Raw genomic sequence first — 20,508 nt, forward strand, 5'->3', positions numbered from 1 at the left:
TACCCAGAATGTTGATGATCTAACCTTCATTAAAATGAACCAATCGTGGATTTCAATTTATTTTGCCCCACCTTCTGCTGCTGACACATAGCTTGCCTGAAAAATGTCTTGCTTTTGGCCTCCTCTTACTGACTTCTCCAATTCCACCATTTGCAGCTGCTGAATGTCCACCATTGGCCATTTTTATACCTCCCTAAATGGGCTGACTCCCCCCACAGGGTCGTGGTCACCACCTGGCACAAGCACCCGTGCGAGTGCCGTTTGCCTGGACAGGTGGGTGCACCCACTCTTGGGCAACAGCACTGGCACAGGGTCCCTCATACTACAATGAAGTGTCTCTGACGGTGGTGGTGCACAACTAACATAGACACACCGTCGTAATATGAGGGGCCCTGTGCCAGTACCGCCGCCCACGAGAGTGTTCCCCCCCCAGCTCGTACAGTGCTCTACCACTTGCAATACTTACCTCTCCCTGCTCCACCACTGTGTAGTCTGTGCTGTTAAATCCTTCAATGGCACTGCCAATACAAATTTGTTGAAATGATAGATGATAGTTAAAATATACAGGGACCCTGGCCTCCATTTAGACCAGTTAATACTTTGCGCCTACTACCACTGTCTGCTACTCAGCAGAGGAGCCCACCCCAGTACCTAGCTATGCCGCCTGTTTAGTCCTGTTACCAATTTTTAGCCTACTTTTTTATTTTGGACCTACTACCTGTGTCTGCGCCACTCATTACAATTGTCCTCCACAGAACAAAGCTATGCCGACTGTTTAGTCCTGTTACCAATTTTGAACTGCATTTAGCAAACTTTTTTATTTTGGGACTATATCTGTGTTTCCTCCTCATCCTGCCCATTGCCCAGCCACTTCTAGATGAGTCTGCTAGTACGTTGATCCAGACCACTACATTCCCCTTGCACTCTACACAGCCACAATCTGACCCTGCTGAAAGTGAGGTTCCCCTTCCTGCATACTATACCACCTTACACGGCGACAAAGAGGAAGGTGCAGATGAAAGTGCAGGTTCCTTCATCAGGTGGGGGGGCATACTCATTGGCACTGGCACAGGGCCCCTCATAGTACGCAAAAGTGTCTCTGGCAGTGGGAGGTGCCGCCCGCCGTCAAACACACCACCATACTACGAGGGGCCCCGTGCCAGTGCCAACTAGTGCCCCCCCCCGCTTGCTCAGGATCACAGCACTTGCAAAATTGAAATACCTCTCCCTGCTCCACCGCCGTGACGTATTCCGCGTTTCCTGGGCCCACGAAAATCTTAAGCCAGCCCTACCCCCCACAACTTTAGCCAAATGACCCCCTGTTTTCATTTCCTAACTATTATTATGAAGTAAATTAAGATTGACAAGCTTAAGAAATAAGAATTGATGTTTTTGGCATTAAAATGGGCACTGTAGGTATTTTCCTGTCCTCCATTCACTGCCGACTTTGATTCCCCATTGACTTGCATTGGGTTTCGTGTTTCGGTGGGCCACCGACTTTTCGAAATCGGCCGATTTCACCCGACCCGACTTTTGACCGTCGGGTTTCGCGAAACCCGACTCGATCCTAAAAAAGTAAAAGTCGCTCAACTCTAGTCATAACCATGGATACCTAGGAGGGAGGTCCTTATTACAAAACACAGTTCATGCATAAATAATTAGTCAATGATTATATAGTGTGAGACATATATTCAAAGAATGACAATAATTAAGTCATTAAAGAGTAGAAAATATACATGATAAACAGGAATAAGAATGTGATAGGTACTAGAACAGAGAAAAAGCATAAAAAAGAAACAAATAAGGAAAAGGGGGGGGAAAGAAGATAAAAAGAAAAAAAACGGCATCGGGAAAATGAGAATAACTGAATTAAATTTAAAATGAAGTGCAAAGCAAAGTAAAAAGTGATAAAGACAAAATGATATGAGTTCCTAATGTGTGAGTAGTTGAATGGTAGAATGTGAAAAAGTCAAGGTAAATATTGTATTATTGATTAGGCCTGACATATATGACTATGTGGTAGAGTATAGGTGATTAAATAGTCATGACATGTGCAAAGGAGGTCCAGAGAAAAAGGGAAGGTATGGGCCTGGGGGGAAGAAAAAAGGGGAAAAGGAAGAGGGGGTGAATCATAACACTGTATATGAAATTAGTAAGGCATCAGCCGATGTTTAATTCTGTATAAGACTGTAGAGGGTCCCAAGGAAGTCTTCCAAAGGCAGCAAGGCTAGCCCAAATGGGTAATGAAGAAAGTGTTCTAGAGAAGATAAAATATATATTAGAAATCCATATAAAAAGCAGACATATCAAAAAGTTTAAAAAAAACATACGGTGTGAAAAAAGGATGAATGACTCAGAGGAACAAAGCAAAACTCAGTCTCATTAAGGCCGAGGGGTTGCATGGATTGTACTGTCCAGATTAGTGATGAGCAAGCACTAAAATGCTCCGGTGCTTGTTGCTCGGGTCGAGCAGATTGGTATACTCTGGTATTCGGCCAGAACAATGAGCCCAATGTAAATCTATGGGAGACCCAAGTATTTTTACCGATTTCCCCCCAGGGGTCCTTTTAAGGTCTAAAAACGTCTGAAAATGATGGAAACACTGCTCAAATGACACAGGAACATAATGGGGATCGCCCCTGGAAGCATTCCTGACTCCTTGTTCACAGCTTTAATCAATTTTTTCCAAGAATCATGCCATTTTTTCCGGTGTAACAAAAACACACTAAAACGAAACCAAAACTGATTTTGCTGGGAAATATGTTAAGGTACATCCTTTGCAGGTTAATGACTTGTCTGTAAGGCTACTTTCACACTAGCGTTTTTTGCAATACGTTGCAATGCGTCGTTTATGGGAAAAAACGCATCCTGCAAAGTTGTTTGCAGGATGCGTTTTTGCCCCATAGATTAACATTAGCGACGCTTTGCGATGCATTGCCACACGTTGCAACCATCGTGCGACGGTTGCGCCGTGTTGTGGCGGACCGCCGGGAGCAAAAAACGTTACATGTAACGTTTTTTGCTGCCGACGGACCGCTTTTTCCAACGGCGCATGCGCGGCCGGAACTCCGCGCCCACCTCCCCGCACCTTACAATGGGGCAGCGGATGCGCAGGAAAAATGCATCCGCTGCCTCCGTTGTGCCTCCGTTGTGCCTCCGTTGTGCGGGGCTTTCGCTGCTAGCGTCGGAACCTCGGCCCGACGCACTGCGACGGGCCGAGTCCGACGCTAGTGTGAAAGTAGCCTAAGGCCAAATTATTAAACCCAGACCGAAATGATCCTCTACCACTTAGGCTTAGTTCAGACGCAGTGTTTTTTAAGCGTTTTTCAACTTTAACATTGCTTTCAACCACTACAAATGCATTCACTGGGGAAATGTCATTGTAACATGTAACAACCCTAGCTGGCCATGTGGTGTGTGACACGAAAGCAGACCCATCTTGTTTCATTTATGAAGGAGGGACTGTTAAAGTCACAGAGCCTATTTTTACTGGTGCATCAGGCGGCATTAATCTTCTTAAAGGGCCATTATTAAACAGTGGGTCTCCTAAGCTGTTGTAGCCTATGCTGAGTGGATGGGCTGCCAAGAATTACAACACACCACAATACCCCTGTCATAAGATGTCCAGGGAGGACTCCTGAAAAAGTGTTGCATTGAATTCAAGGCCTGCCCTGCTACCATCATATGCCTTTGAACCCACATACTGGATGGGCCCATGACAATCCACTTATCAATATGCATTTTGTATTCCATACTCCTTTGTTTTACACAGTGACGGCAATGTCTGCCCTGTTGCATAGTCATATGCACCCCATTATGCCTTAGAACCCCCATACTGGATGGGCCCATGAAAATCCAATTTGTATTTTTTAATGGTATGATGGTTCCCTCTTTGCAGAACTACTTACAGGAGAATTTGGCAATTTTATTTGCCAGGTTTTTAACACGAAGGTTCAGGTACGGCTTTAAAGAAGGCTAATACTTGCAATACAACGCAATTTTATTTCAAAGTACAAAATTCAAGGAATAGTATGATTGAATAGTGTGAGTGCATACACTTTTGTAACTGTTAACATACAAAGGTTAAGAACATATAAGGATTAAATACATATAATGAATAAGTATATATAAAGATTAACTACCTACAGTATACTTACATCATCACCAAGAGGCTTTTAAATATCATCCGCTTTGGATATCAGAGAAGCAACACAGACAGAACCCCTGGGAGATTACATACACTGTGTCCACATCTATGCAGGTTTCAGCACATTGTACATGTACAGGTACCCCAGTTTTGGCATCTGTCTTAGTCATGTTTCTCTGGTCTTATATAGTGATTTACACTATGCAGTAACTCTAGTTTCACCCAGCCCTTCAAGTGGCCAGCTTTCAAGATTGTATTAAACTGAGATATCATGGAGTCATCAGACGAGGGGCCAAAAACCCCTAGAAAATAAAAGCCACAAGGATTAAGATCAAACCACCACAGACAGAGTTTCAGTAAAGGTACCTTCACACATAACGATTTCGTTAACGATATTGTTGCAACGTCACGCTTTTTGTGACGTAGCAACGATCCCGCTAACGATCTCGTTATGTGTGACAGCGACCAACGATCAGGCCCCTGCTGGGAGGTCGTTGGGGAATGATCAGGACCTTTTTTGGTCGTTGATCACCCGCTGTCATCGCTGGATCGGCGTGTGTGACGCCGATCCAGCGATGTGTTCACTTGTAACCAGGGTAAATATCGGGTTACTAAGCGCAGGGCCGTGCTTAGTAACCCGATATTTACCCTGGTTACCATTGTAAAAGTTAAAAAACAAAACAGTACATACTCACATTCCGATGCCTGTCACGTCCCTCGCCGTCAGCTTTCCTGCACTGACTGTCAGCGCCGGCCGTAAAGCAGAGCACAGCGGTGACGTCACCGCTGTGCTCTGCTTTACGGCCGACGCTGACAGTGCGGGAAGCTGACGGCGGGGGACGTGACAGACATCGGAATGTGAGTATGTAGTGTTTTTTTTTTTACTTTTACAATGGTAACCAGGATAAATATCGAGTTACCAAGCGCGGCCCTGCACTTGGTAACCCGATGTTTACCCTGGTTACCTGGGGACTTCGGCATTGTTGAAACTGTCTCCAACAATGCCGAAGTCGTTCCCCTGATCGTTGGTCGCTGGAGAGAGCTGTCTGTGTGACAGCTCTCCAGTGACCACACAGCGACTTACCAACGATCACGGCCAGGTCGTATCGCTGGTCGTGATCGTTGGTAAGTCGTTTAGTGTAACGTACCTTAAACCTTAATGTTTTAAAATGACAAACAGCAAACATATAGAGACTTGGAACTGTTTTTGAAGTGAATAAACAAACATTTGTCAAGATTGTGTCACTATGAGCACTGTCTGTCACATCTGTAAATGTTTTACAAGAAATGCAGCTATGTGATTGTCTGAATGCATTCGGTATTCAGTATTTTAATCTGGATTCCAAATTGCCATTTATATATTCGCCATTTGTACATTTAAGGCAAAAGAACATTTGAGGACAGAAATATTTGTAATGAACTACTGAGCCAAACCAACAGCATTGCTTTATCAAATTTATATGAAATGTATTGTGTCCAATGTGAGCAACCAGGCAACACAAAAAGGAGCTTTTTAAGGGAGCTCTTTTAGGTACACAAATGTTATGAAGTCTTTTCCAACTAGGATGTGGTTTCACCAATGGGGGGTACCTTTTTTTCCAAATATACTATTACCATCACAGCCCCCTTGCTCAAAATTCTGTGGCCTATAAAAGTACATAACACATTCACCCAGGTCATGTTGTGGGAGATGAGGAAGAGACATTGTCGGAAACAGAGTTAAGAAGTAGGCCCAATGTAGGGGTGTGGGTCTTTGAGACTTGTAATGGAGGGCATGAGCTGACAAACAATTCCCCAATGTGGGGTCCTTTTTTACGAAATAAAATGGTCCAATCATAGCCCCCTTGCCCAAAATTCACCATACAGAGCACATTCACCCTGGTCATCTAGTGGTAGTTAAAGGACACATTGCAGGAGACAGAATGAAGTAGGCCCAATGTAATGTAATACCCAATTCCCCAATGTTGGGTCCTTTTTGTTAACAAAAAAAATAGTGCCATCACAGCCCCCTTGCCTAAAATTCACCAGCCTATAATAGTACAAACAGATATGATGCACAACCAAAAAAATCTTCAAAAAATGTATATTTTATTATTGAAAAAATAATCCCAACATTAAAATAAGGGAACAGACCACCAGGTGGCAATAGAGTGCAAGGTGCCATATAAGGGTATGGACAATAGATACATATATCAAGTTGATGCTAAATTTAATAGGTAAAATACAATAAATACCTCTATAATTTACTAAGCATAAATGATCAAATTTACATTAGATACGCAGAAAAGACTAGTATGCATAGGCTACTCAGATCTCAAATTTCATCATTAAAATAAAATATATATATATATATATATATATAATTTTTTTTTAATGATGAAATTTGAGATCTGAGTAGCCTATGCATACTAGTCTTTTCTACGTATCTAATGTAAATTTGATCATTTATGCTTAGTAAATTATAGAGGTATTTATTGTATTTTACCTATTAAATTTAGCATCAACTTGATATATGTATATATTGCTCATACCCTTATATGGCACCTTGCACTCTATTGCCACCAGGTGGTCTGTTCCCTTATTTTAATGTTGTGATTATTTGTTCAATAATAAAATATAAAAAATTTTTTTAAGATATTTTGGTTGTGCATCATATTTGTAGGTTCTGATTACTCTGATAGATACATGACTATAGATATATTTATTTGTTTGGTAAACTATATAATAGTACAAAGCACGTTCACCCTGGTCATCCAGTGGTTCTGGATGATGATGAGGAGGATAAGAGCAAACAGACCAAATCTGGAAGCGTATAGCCATGTGTGGTTGTGAAGAGGTGCATGAGAATACACCTCCCCAAAAGTGAGAATGTATTTGAGGTTATGTTTCGCTGTTTTCACTTGGTGGTGTACTGAAGTCTTGCCCAATCCAGCCCTTGTTCATTTTTATAAGAGTTAGCCTGTCAGCATTTTCAGTTGACAGGCGGATGCGCTTATCTGTTATAATTCCACCAGCGGCACTAAAAACCCGTTCTGACAGAATACTAGCAGCAGGGCAGGCCAGGATCTCGAAGGCATATAGAGCCTGTTCATGCCACGTGTCCAGCTTCGATACCAAAAAAGGCACAGAGGAATCACGGAGGACGTTTGTATGATCTGCAAGGTACTCCCTCACCATCTTCCCAAACATTTCACATCTTGTGACACCACCCCTTGCCTCTGTGCCATCACGATGGGAGGTTCTGAGAAAACTGTCCCAGAACTTTGCCATTGTTCCCCTGCCTGAGCTGGATTGTACTTCTGTCTCTCTCACTTGGACTCCTTGGTTGTACAACAAACTCTGAAGTCTGCTGCCAGCGTTCTCGAATGGGAATTTTCTAAGTAATTCTGCTACAAGGGCCCTCTGGTACTGCAACATTTTAGTACACCTCTCTGCCTCAGGCAGTAGAGATTGAAAGTTCTCCGTGTAGCGTGGGTCTAAAAGTATTACTGGTTGGTGATGAGTGTCACCCAAAATTTTATAATGCGAGAGTCACGTGAAACGCAGCACAACATAAAGTCAGACATGCGTGCCAGACTGCTAACAGGCAAGACTTCCGTGTCCTCACCAACAGGATGTCTGACCACGCTGTCCTCCTCCTCATTCTCATCCTCCTCCCAATCCTCAGGCCATGCACGCTGAACAGACGGTATGAGCTGTGCTTGTAGTACCATCTATAGCGCATGAAAGTAGCTCCTGTTCTTCTTCCTCCTCATTGCCTCCCAATCCACATTGAGAAGACATGAGGCAGGGCTGAGTGTCATCCCTCTGTATGGTTCCTTGCTTCATGTCCTAGTGCTCTGCCTGCAATGCATCCTCTTTAATTTTGAACAGAGAGGTTTTCAGAATGCTGAGACGCAGGATGGTGATGCTAATTATGGCGTCATCGCCGCTCACCATCTTGGTGCAGTCCTCAAAGTTTTGGAGGATGGCACATATGTCTGACATCTATGCCCACTCCTGAGGTCTTATGTATGGAGTCTGAACTGAATATCGACGGCCTTGTTGATGTTGGTAGTCAACTGCCCTGTTCGGCTCACAAATCCTTTCCAATATATGCAGCATAGAGTTCCAGCGCGTGGGGACATCACACTCCAGTCGGTGAGTTGAAGCCGCAAACGCTGCGGAAGCACGGCAAAAATGGCTGAGGCTGTAGCTGACTTTTTAAAATGGGCAGACAGACGGTGTACTTTCACTAGCAGCTCTGGGTAGCTTTTCAGAAAACGTTGAACCACGAGGTTAAGTAAATGGGCCAAGCAAGGTACGTGTGTGAGCTCACCTTGCCTCAGAGCCGCTACCAGGTTACGGCCATTATCACACACGGCCATGCTTGGCTGTACGTAGGTTCAGCCAAATATCTGACTGCTCTTTCAGCACTGTCCACAACTCTTCTGCATTGTGCGGTTTGTCACCTATGCAAATTAGCTTCAGCACAGCCTGCTGCCTCTTGTCTGAGGCAGTGCTTCCAGCTTCTGACTGATGTGTTGATTTCTGAGATGGCAGATGAAGAGGAGGAGAAGGTGGTGCAGGAGCTGTAGACTGTGGGGGAAACCCTGATTGACGTATGCCCAGCAATCCTTAGCGTGGGGAGGATGTAACATAGTAACATAGTAACATAGTTAGTAAGGCCGAAAAAAGACATTTGTCCATCCAGTTCAGCCTATATTCCATCATAATAAATCCCCAGATCTACGTCCTTCTACAGAACCTAATAATTGTATGATACAATATTGTTCTGCTCCAGGAAGACATCCAGGCCTCTCTTGAACCCCTTGACTGAGTTCGCCATCACCACCTCCTCAGGCAAGCAATTCCAGATTCTCACTGCCCTAACAGTAAAGAATCCTCTTCTATGTTGGTGGAAAAACCTTCTCTCCTCCAGACGCAAAGAATGCCCTCTTGTGCCCGTCACCTTCCTTGGTATAAACAGATCCTCAGCGAGATATTTGTATTGTCCCCTTATATACTTATACATGGTTATTAGATCGCCCCTGTGTTCCCAAGGTCCGACTGGGTCCCAGCTTCCACTATGTTAACCCAGTGTACTGTCAGTGAGATGTACCATCCCTGCCCACAAGCACTTGTCCACGTGTCAGTGGTTAAGTTTACTTTCCTGTAACAGCATTGCTGAGGGCACGGGTAAGGTTTTGGGACACATGCTGGTGTAATGCCGGTACGCCACACCGGGAGAAATAGTGGCGACTGGGACCGAGTACCTTGGGATGGCCGCCGCCATCAGGTTGCAGAAAGCTTCTGTTTCAATGAGCCTAAAAGGCAATATTTCGAGTGCAAACAGAAGAGAAATGTTAGAATTTAGGACTGTGGGGCATTGGCTGGGTATTTCCGCTTGCGTTCCAAAGACTGGGGTATAGACAACTGAAGGCTGTGCTGGGACAAGGATGTGGATGGGCTTGATGATGGTGCTGCTTGACTGTGGGCAACAACAGGTGCAGGGCTAGAGGCATCTTCACATGCACGATGTACTGTGGATTGGCTTCTCTGCAAAAAAGTCGAAGCAGTGGTGTGACCTGCAGGCAGTGGTCCTGGGGTTCGGCCCACAGTCGGTTGCTTTGCTGCCATGTTCCTGATCATGCTCGTGGTGGTCGTCAGGTTGTTTTGCTACCCCTGTGATTCTAGCATAGCAGGTGCTGCAAATGGCCTGTTTGGGGTTATTGGCAGAGTCATTAAAAAAATAACCAGACTCGGGAAGATCTAACAGTTGGAATGGCAACTTCCCTCATGTTAGTGTTACGAGGAACGGATGCACGCCTTCTGTCTGTGGCCACCACACTGCTTCTTCCTGCCTGTTGGGGTGATATGCCTCCTTCCCCATGTGTGCTGCTGTCCTCACTCTGCATGTCCTCCTGCCAGGTTGGGTCAGTCACATAGTCATCCACCACCTCGTCTTCCACATCCGCACCCTGCTCCTCCTCCTGACTTTCTGGAAATTGTGTCTCATGATTGTCCATCTCTTCTGACACTTTCCCATCATCTCCTTCGTGTGACCGGGGCTGGACAAAGCTTTGGGCATCTCTACATGCGATCTCAGCTGTCACCACTTCAAGTTGACCGGCCGAGAGTCCGGAATCTTGAAATGGAAAACTGAACAGCTCTTCAGAGTATCCAAGTGTGAGATCAGTTGTCTCAGGGCACTCGGCATGGTGGAAGGAAGGAGGATCAGGGTGAGGAATATCTGGGCCACACTCACAGCTACTCAGACTTTACTGCATGGAAACATGGTGGTGGTGGTGGTGGTGGTGGCTAAGTGACTGGAAGCATTATCTACTATCCAACCAACAACTGTTTCACACTGCTCTGGCTTCAATAGGGGTGTGCTGCAGTTCCCTAGAAACTGGGACAGGAAGGTCGAGCGAGAAGATGTGGGTCTTTGTTGTGGCCCACTTTCACCTTGGCCTCGTGCTCTGCATGCACCATCAGCATCACATCCACTTCCCCGTCCCTTGCCCCTTGCCTTGCCCATTTTAAATGGACTACTAGACTATTTCAAAAGCTCAACACAAATTTATTTATTAGGAGCGAAATAATATCTGATCAGTATGCCTGCAAATCTGATATTTCAAACACCGACACCAGGCAGGCCTCAGCCTGACATAACAGACTGTATTCTATTTTTTTTTTTGGGGGGGGTGAATTTAATTTATGCAAAATAGTGCTGTATGTAAGTAGAGTAACAGACAGGAAAAAAGTGGAAAACCGGCCTACAATGCCCAAACTTGGAGCACGCAGATATCAGGCCTGCCACTGAAATACCACACTCTGAAATGTGGCCTTTTTTTTTTTTAAATGCAATATAGTGCTGTATATAAGTAGAGTAACAGACAGCAAAAACAGTGGCAATATGGGCTAAAATGCCCAAACTTGGAGAATGCAGATATGAGGCCTTTTTTGGCGAATTTAAAACGCAAGAAAAAGTGGCACAAGGCACAAGGCTAGCACACACAACTATGCTATGCATGCCTGACAAACTACGATTTCTAAACAGGCCCCAGTCTGATAGAACAGTCTGTGTGTGTGTGTGTGTGTGTGTGTGTCTATATATATATATATATATATATATATATATATATATATATATATATTTCTTTGGGGGGGTGAGTTTTTGGGGAACAAAATGCAACTAGGTGTATATAGTAAAGAAGCTGCAGCAGGCAGTTATGGAGCTTTGGTGGGAGGGATGTAGTGGGAGCAATGGATGCACATACAGTGTCTGCAGGCCTTGCACTGATGTGGATATGCTGCGCCCTGCCTACCTAACGCTGCAATATCGGGACCCACGAATTAGTCCTAAAAAGGACTGTTGGTTTCTCAGGAGTTGTGGATTTAAAGGGAACCTGTCACCTGAATTTGGCTGGACCGATTTTCGGTCATATGGGTGGAGTTTTCGGGTGTTTGATTCACCCTTTCCTTACCCGCTGGCTGCATGCTGGCCGCAATATTGGAGTGAAGTTCATTCTCTGTCCTCTGTAGTACATGCCTGCACAAGGCAATTATGAACGATTTTATGTTACATTACTCTCTGGTTTAGGGGCATAAAGATTAAAAGTTTGAAAATTGCAAGATTTTTGCCAAATTTGCGATTTTTTTTTTTTTTCAGAAATAAATGAAAGCTATATCAAACAAATTTTATTACCATCATGAAGTACAATATGTCTCTAAAAAACAGTCTCAGAATCACAAGGATACATTGACTCATTCTAGAGTTGCTTCCTCATAAAGTAAAACTGCTCAGAATTGAAAAAATGGCCTGGTCACAAAAGCGGAAAAAGGCTCTGCCGCTAAAAGGGTTAACATGTTACCAAAATAGAATCTACACACATGAGTTCACACATTTTGGGTGTTAATGCATACTAATTAAACATATAGTGCAAACATACCACCACAAAATGATCTTGCCATGGTGTTAATCCTTCAGGTGCCCACAAATAATCAGCAAGAACTTCATGGACTCTGAGGCCAGAAGGATCCCAGTGACTGGACAAAACCTGTGCTACTGGATAAGGATTGTTTTGCAATCCTTCCTCAGCATCCACAGAGTCAGGCGAATTGTGGATATGGGTAAAATTGTGTAGTATTATACAAGCCTTAATGACACCATTGGCATTTTGTATGCTTAATTGGAGGGAACTAAGGAATTTTAGAGGACAAAATGCCAAAGGCGCATTCGACCAGACATCGTGCCCTAGTAAGCCTGTAAATGAAAATGCAATGCAGCCTGTCAAGTCCCTGGCTGACATAAGGCCTCATCAAATGGTGTGTGACCTTATCTGCCACAATCGCAAATTTCACCAGTTCGAAAGTTGATCCAGGCATGTTCTTTGGGGGAGGCACACCCATTTCATTGTTCATAAGCCACTACCCCATTAAGGAAGATGAGGTACCAGAATTTGTGGCCCAAAAATATTTGTGATAACAGTAGGCATGATGTGAGTTTGAAAAGAAGTTTATATCATATACTATATTTTGGGATACATTTTTAAAAAGTAAACATTTATTCACCCCTTTACTCGTTCGTTTTTAAAATTCTGACCAGTGTCCCTTTGAGGTAATACATCTAGAACGCTTCAAATGATCTTACTGACTCTGAGATTGTTTATAGTGACATTGTACTACATAGTATTTGTAAATTGTCTTCAATATAACTTGTTTTTGTGAAAAAAATTGAAATTTGCAAAAATTTTGAAAATGTTGCAATTTTCAAACTTATTTTTAATGTTCTTAAATCAGTTATATACTTATATCATATCAGTTATACACACTAGTAAATTAACATTTCCCATGTCAAATTTACATCTTTACAATTTTTGATTTTTTTTTTTTTTGTTAGGAAGTTGTAAGGGTTAAATGTTGACCAGCAATTTCTAGTTTTTCTAACAAAAAAAACATTTTTTAGGGACCACATTACATTTGAAGTGACTTTGAGGGTCCTATATGACAGAGAATTACCCAAATTTACACAAACCTAAAAACTGCACCCCTCAAGATGATCAAAACCACACTCAAGACGTTTATTAACGCTTTATGTGCTTAACAGGAATTTTTGGAATGTAGATAGGAAAAAAGGAACATTTAACTTTTTGTCCCCAATATTATTTTTAGACCTCAATTTTTTTTATTTTTGCAAGGGTAACAGGAAAAATGGACCCCAATTTATGTTGTGCAATTTCTCCTGAACATACCGATACCCCATACACTACCAAAATCTAAAGTTTAGGGTCACTTAGAAATGTCCTTATTTTTTAAGGAAAAGCATTTTTTTCCCCATGAATCTAGCATTAAATGATTCAGAAACACTCTATACATTAATGTGGTAAATGACTATTCTAGCTGCAAACGTCTGGTCTGTAAAGCAATATCTTCATAGGTGTCACGTTACTGGCGATACAGGACAGAAGGTCAGTGGAAAGATGCAATATATGGCAGTGGCAGTTCAATATATCCGCAGATGCAAGGACCAGCCCGAGCAAGGGCCGGCCTGGATTACACACGTGCACAAAAGGTACCGTCACACTCAGCAACTTTGCAACGAGAACAACAACAATCTGTGACGTTGCAGCTTCCTGGATAGCGATCTCGTTGTGTTTGACACGCAGCAGCGATCTGGATCGCGCTGTTATATAGCTGGTCGGAGCTACAAGTCCAGAACTTTATTTGGTCGCTAGATCGGCGTGTATCGTCATGTTTGACATCAAAAGCAACGACGCCAGCAATGTTTTCACATGGAGCGAGAACGATAAGTGAGTCACCGTTACGTCACTGGATCGCTCCTGCATCGTTCTGGAGTTGCTGTGTTTGACGTTTCTACAGCGACCTAAACAGCGACGCTCCAGCGATCTAGTTTAGGTCGGATCGTTGTCTATATCGCTGCAGCGTTGCTTAGTGTAACGGTACCTAAAGTCCGTATGAGCAGCAGGAGTTCAGGGTAGTAGCAGCAGAATATCAATAAGAAGCAGGGAGATGCCTGCAAGACACCTTCCAACCAGGAGCTCAGAGATTGCTTCACTCAGTTAGACTGAGCACTAGTGTTGAGCATTCCAATACTGCAAGTATCGGGTATCGGCCGATATTTGCTGTATCGGAATTCCGATACCGAGTTCCGATATTTTTGTGATATCGGAAGTTCCCAGTCATCTTCGGCGTGTGCGGTGTGTATGGTTCCCAGGGTCTGAAGGAGAGGAAACTCTCCTTCAGGCCCTGGGATCCATATTCATGTAAAAAATAAAGAATAAAAATAAAAAACATGGATATACTCACCCCTCCGACGAACCCTGGCTGTCACCGCTGCGAGTGTCTGCCTCGGTTCCTAAGAATGCAGAGTGAAGGACCTTCGATGACGTCGCGGTCACATGAGCGGTCAGGTGACCGGTCACCTGATCGCGACGTCATCGAAGGTCCTTCACTCACTGCATTCTTAGGAACGGAGGCAGACGCTCGCAGCCGTGACAGCCAGGGTTCGCCGGAGGGGTGAGTAAATCCATATTTTTTATTTTTATTCTTTATTTTTTACATGAATATGGATCCCAGGGCATGAAGGAGAGTTTCCTCTCCTTCAGACCCTGGGAACCATCCAGGATACATTCCGATATTTGTGTCCCATTGACTTGCATTGGTATCGGGTATCGGCGATATCCGATATTTTTTGGATATCGGCCAATACCATCCGATACCGATACTTTCAAATATCAGAAGGTATCGATCAACACTACTGAGCACACAAAATACTCAGCAACAGGAAGCTGCACAGGGCCAGGTATATATAGCAGGTCCAATCAAGCTCAATCAGGGCGGGGACAAATCAGCAGGGCAGATGATGATCTCTATCCCAGAAGAAGTTCATATGGTTTAAGGCAGAATTCAAACAAGTTCCGAATAGCTCCTCAAGCAAAGGAACAGACTAGCAAACAAAGAGTCACAGGCTCAAATCCTAACAATAGGTGTATAAAGGCACATTTCCAACAACCATCACTCCAGTGTTCTTATGGTACTTTGTGTTTGCGAACTGTGTAAGAAGGCTAATGGATGGTTAGAATACTCTTGAAAACCCTTTTGAAAGTATGTTAGCACAGCTGAAAACAGTTTAGCTGAGTAGAGAACCTATAAACCTGACCTTCCTTTGAGCTAGTTGAGAATCTGGAGCATTAAATTTGTCGGTTCCATTAAACTCCCAAATTGGCCAGAAAGAGAACTTTTATGTGAAACTCAACAGTATATTCTTGTTCTAAGAAATGAAGGCTATTCCATGCGAGATATTGCCAAGAAACTGAAGATTTTCTACAACGGTGTGTTCTACTCCCTTAAAAGGAGAGCACAAATAGGCTCTAACCAGAGTAAAAAGAGAAGTGGGAGGCCTAGCTGCACAACTGAGCAACAAGACAAATACATTAGTCTGTAGTTGAAGGAATTGACGCCTTACAGGTCCTCAACTGGCAGCTTCATTAAGCAGTACACGCAAAACGCCAGTGTCGATGTCTACAGTGAAGAGGTGACTCCAAAATGCTGCCCTTAAGGGCAGCGTGGCGAAAGAAAAAGCCATATCTGAGACTGGCTAATAAAAGGGAAAGATTAATATGGGCAAAAGAACAGACATTGGACAGCGGAAGATTGGGAAAAAAGTGTTATGGACAGACGAATCCAAGTTTGAGGTGTTTGGATCACACAGAAGAACATTTGTGAGACACAGAACAACTGAAAAGATGCTGGATGAGTGCCTGACGCCATCTGTCAAGCATGGTGGAGGTAATGTGATGGTCTGGGGTTGCTTTGGTGTTGGTAAAGTGGGAGATTTGTACAAGGCAAAAGGGATTTTGAATAAGGAAGGCTATCACTCCATTTTGCAACGCCATGCCATACCTTGTGGACAGTGCTTGATTGGAGCCAATTTCATCCTACAACAGGACAATGACCCAAAGCACACCTCCAAATTATGCAAGAACTATTTAGAATACCAGCTGCCTGCTTCTTCCCTATCTGTAATGAAGTGGCCAGCGCAGTCACCAGATCTCGACCTCATTGAAACTAGACCCCCCAAGGAACTTATCTAGATGCACAGTGAGCACTTTGAACCCCCAGGTGCTTCACAAATTGATCCATAAAAGTGAAAAAGTACTTTTTTTCACACAAAATTTTTTAGCCTCAATTTTTTTCATTTTCACATGGGAAACAGGATAAAATGGATCCTAAAATGTGTTGGGCAATTTCTCCCGAGTACACCGATACCTCATGTGTGGTCACAAACCACTGTTTGTGCACACAGCAAGGCTCGGAAGGGAAGGAGCGCCATTTGACTTTTTGAATGAAAAATTAGCTCCAATCGTTGGATATGATATATGATATGATATTGGAGCATCGCCCATGGCTGGATTCTAATATTTCACCACTTTTTATAGGTGAAATATTACAAATTGCTCTGATTGGCTGTTTTACTTTAAACAGCCAATCAGAGCGATCGTAGCCACGGGGGGGCAAAGTCACCCCCCTGGGCTGAAGTACCACTCCCCCTGTCCCTGTAGGTCGGGTGAAATTGGAGTTAACTCTATCACCTGGCCTGCAGGGACGTGATCATTCTGTGACACAGCATATGCCTCTCAGGTCGGATTGGCACCGACTTTCATGACGCAGATGCTGTATCACAGGTGAGGAAGGGGCTAGACAAGCATGTCCTGGAAGAGGTTCCTGTAGAGGAAAGAATGAAAGGTTTTTATTCCCCCCTTTTTCTTATTAAAAAAAAGGGACAATTCTTGGAGAACAATCATAAATTTGAAAGGTATCTAATAATCCCATCATTCAATATGGAGACGATAAGATCAACAGTGAAACTCCTATATCCTCGGTGTTGCATCGCAGTCTTAGACCTCAGGGAAGCTTATTACCACGTTCCGATCAGACAACAAGATCGCAAGTTTCTCAGGGTGGCAGTTCTGATGGGGTCTCAATTACATCACTTTCAGTACAGGGCTCTGCCCTTTTGGGATAGCGATAGCCCCATGAGTATTTACAAAATTGATTGCAGAGGTCACAGCACATCTCAGAGAGAAAGATACTCTGATAATACCTTATTTAGACGACTTCCTAATAGTGGGTAAAATTTTTCTCACTGTCAAGAGCAAGTCAGAATAGTGAAAGACACACTACAGACGCTAGGATGGCAGCTGAACCTAAAAAAATCCAAGCTGGGGCCGGCAATGGTCCAGAATTTCTTGGGGATAACGGTGGACTTGGTGGCGCAGGATTGTTGCCTCCCAGAGGAGAAAGAAGAAAAAATCAAACAAATAATTGTAACAACAATAAAAAAGCCAGAAATGACTTTAACATGAGCCATGTCGGTGTTAGGGTCCCTAACCTCCTGCATACAGTGGTAAAATGGGCCCAGTTCCATGCAAGAAAACTGCAATGGTGTGTGCTGCAGAACGACCTGGAACTTCAGGGGCAGTTAGAACAGAAGGTCTCCCTCCCGGTCTCTGTACTCCAGTCACTCAGATCGTGGTTACAGATAGTCATCTCTGAGAGGAGTCCCCTGGACATATACAGCCTCCAAAGTAGTCACAACGGACGCCTGCAGGCAACGTCAGTTATTGTTTTTTCCCTAGTGCAGCTGTAGCTGACTCTGATTGCTCTGATTTGTCCTGCTGCGTTTGCTGTCTGAACCCGTGTCTCTGTTTTCCCCTATTCCCGTCTTGGCTCCGTGTTTCTCTTTAGTATGCTGACTCCCTGGTTTTGACTTGGCTTGTGTCCTGCCCTGCTTCTGTCTTCGGTCTTTTGGCTTATTTGCTCCTGACCGTTCCTGACTCCCTGGATTGTCTGACTGTGAGTTTGTTTATTCCTTTGATACTGCACTACAGTTTAGGATTTTACCCGGCTTGTTTAAATAATCTGCTGCCACATGTTATGCACTGCAGTTCAGCTCTGTTAAGGTGCAGTCCTGCTTCCACTCTACTACCATCTAGAGGAGCCTGCACCTACCTGCATTGCAGCAGCGTGACATTATAACTGACCACAAACAGACAGGTTTTTTTTTTTCTTTGCTCTGCTTTCTATGGATCCGTGCCATACCTTGGCTGATCAAATGACTCGTTTGACACAAATGACGCAGGATCTGTCTGTGGAATATAGGGCCTTGGCCACATCTCATAACCACCTGCAAAGAGTTTTCTGACACGGTAAAATTTTTGCAGGAATCTTCTTCCCAGTCTGTCTGTAAGCACTCTGACACTGTTAATGTCTCATTGCAGTCCCCTGAATCTATGGTCAGGCTCCCAGATACCTTCTCTAAGGAAAAGTAGAGGTTCCGTACGTTTAAGGAGAGTTGCAAGCTATTTTCTCTTGGACCCCGATCTTCTGGAGATGAGTCAGCGAGTTGGGATAATCATTTTCTTGCTTCAGGAGGGACCATAGTCTTCTGCCCCTGAATGTGTGTCTGTGGACAGGTTCTTTGAGACCTTAGGACTTCTTTTTGAAGAGTCTGACCGGGTCAGAGTGGCAGAGGACACAATCATGAGTCTCTTTCCAGGGTAAGCTCTCAGCTGAATGGTGTAACTCTGATTTCTGTCAATGGTAGACTGAGCTGTCCGGAGAACTCTGCGCTGAGATGTCAGTTCAGGAGAGGACTGTCGGATCACCTGAAGGACGTTCTTGCTCTCCATCCACCACCGAGCTCATGGGAGGAGGCTATGACTCAGGCTATCCTTATGGATCGGAGGCTGCGGGAGAGAGGTGTTACACAGCAAGAGGATCCATTGCTTCCTGCTAATCCTGCTGTTTTGCCACCATCTGAACCTATGGGGGTGGGGGCCACCAACCTCAAGAAGGAGAGGAGACTGTGACGTGAAGGAAAGCTGTGTTTTTACTGCAGAGATCCCCGACATTGAAAAAAGGACTTTCCTCCTGTCCATCGACTAACAAGCGGCTGAGTCTGGGTGATTGTCGTGGAGGTCACGCAGACTCTCAGGTATCCTTTTTTTCTCATTCTCTAAAGTATTGTTGGAAGTGGAACTTAGTTGTGGGTTTTGCTTCACGCCCACTTCTACCTTCGTGGACTGCAGGTTATCCAGGAACTTCATTGACTCTGACTTGGTGACCAAGTGTAAGTTAGGGACAGTTGGGCTGGAGACTCCTATTCATATTGTTGCCATTGATAAAACACAGCTGGCTAAGAATGTCATTAAATTTGTCTAGGAGGAGTTTCTCCTTTAAAGTGGGTTCCTTGCACCAGGAGCGTATTTCAGGTTTTGTTCTGGACAATCTGCCTACAGGACTGGTGCTGGGGTTCCCCTGGTTAGCTACATAACCCTGTGATAGATTGGGAATCTTGGGACATTGTCAAATGGGGTCCTAATCGTGTCAAAAATTGCCTTACTACTGTACTTGTGTCATCTATTAATCTGGAAGGTATTCCAGAGTACCTGAAGGATTTTGAGGATGCTTTTTCTGAAAAAGAGGCTGAGGTCTTACCACCATACCGCCCTTTGACTGTATTATTAATCTGGTTCTGAATTGTCCAAGGACCACTTGTACAACCTCTCTGGCCCAGAGCGAATCGCTATGAAAGAGTATGTTTCTGAAAGCCTACGTAAAGGCCACATCCGTCCCTCTGTCTCTCCTGTGGCTGCTGAATTCTTTTTTGTTAAAAAAAAAAAAGTGGTGGTATGCGCCTGTGCCTTGGATTTTTTTTTTTTTTAGATAAATAAGAATACAGTGAGAAATACCTATCCCCTTCCGCTCATCCCTGATTTGTACAATCAATTGTGGGGGGCAAATAGTTTTTTAAACTGGACCTCAGGGGAGCATATAATCTAATCTGTATTCGGGAGGGGGATGAGTGGAAAACGTCATTTCTCACTTCTGAAGAATTTTATATGAGAATTTGGTTATGCCCTTTGGTCTCACTAATGCACCAGCTGTTTTTCCGAATTTTATCAACCATGTGATTTCTGATTTTATTGGGCGCTTCATAGTGGTATATTTAGATGATATCCTTGTGTTTTCTTCTAACAAACAAGTTCACATGGATCATCTACGTGCGGTTCTCCAGAGGAGAACTCACTCTTTGCAAAACCTGAAAAATGTCTGACAAGGGGTTTCGAATGGACCCTGGGAAGGTACGGGCCATTGAGTATTGGTTTTAACCCAGAGACTTAAAGGGTATTCAACATTTTCTGGGGTTTTCATTCCTATTATAGGAAACTCATTAAGGGGTTTTCACAGGTGGTCAAGCCCTACACTGATCTAACTCGTAAGGGGGCTGATCTCAAAAGCTGGTCAGCTCTGACTGTGGAGGCGTTAGCATTGTCTGAACCTGTTTTGGTCCA

Source organism: Ranitomeya imitator, chromosome 5, assembly GCF_032444005.1.
Source record: "Ranitomeya imitator isolate aRanImi1 chromosome 5, aRanImi1.pri, whole genome shotgun sequence".
In the NCBI taxonomy this organism is placed as follows: domain Eukaryota; kingdom Metazoa; phylum Chordata; class Amphibia; order Anura; family Dendrobatidae; genus Ranitomeya; species Ranitomeya imitator.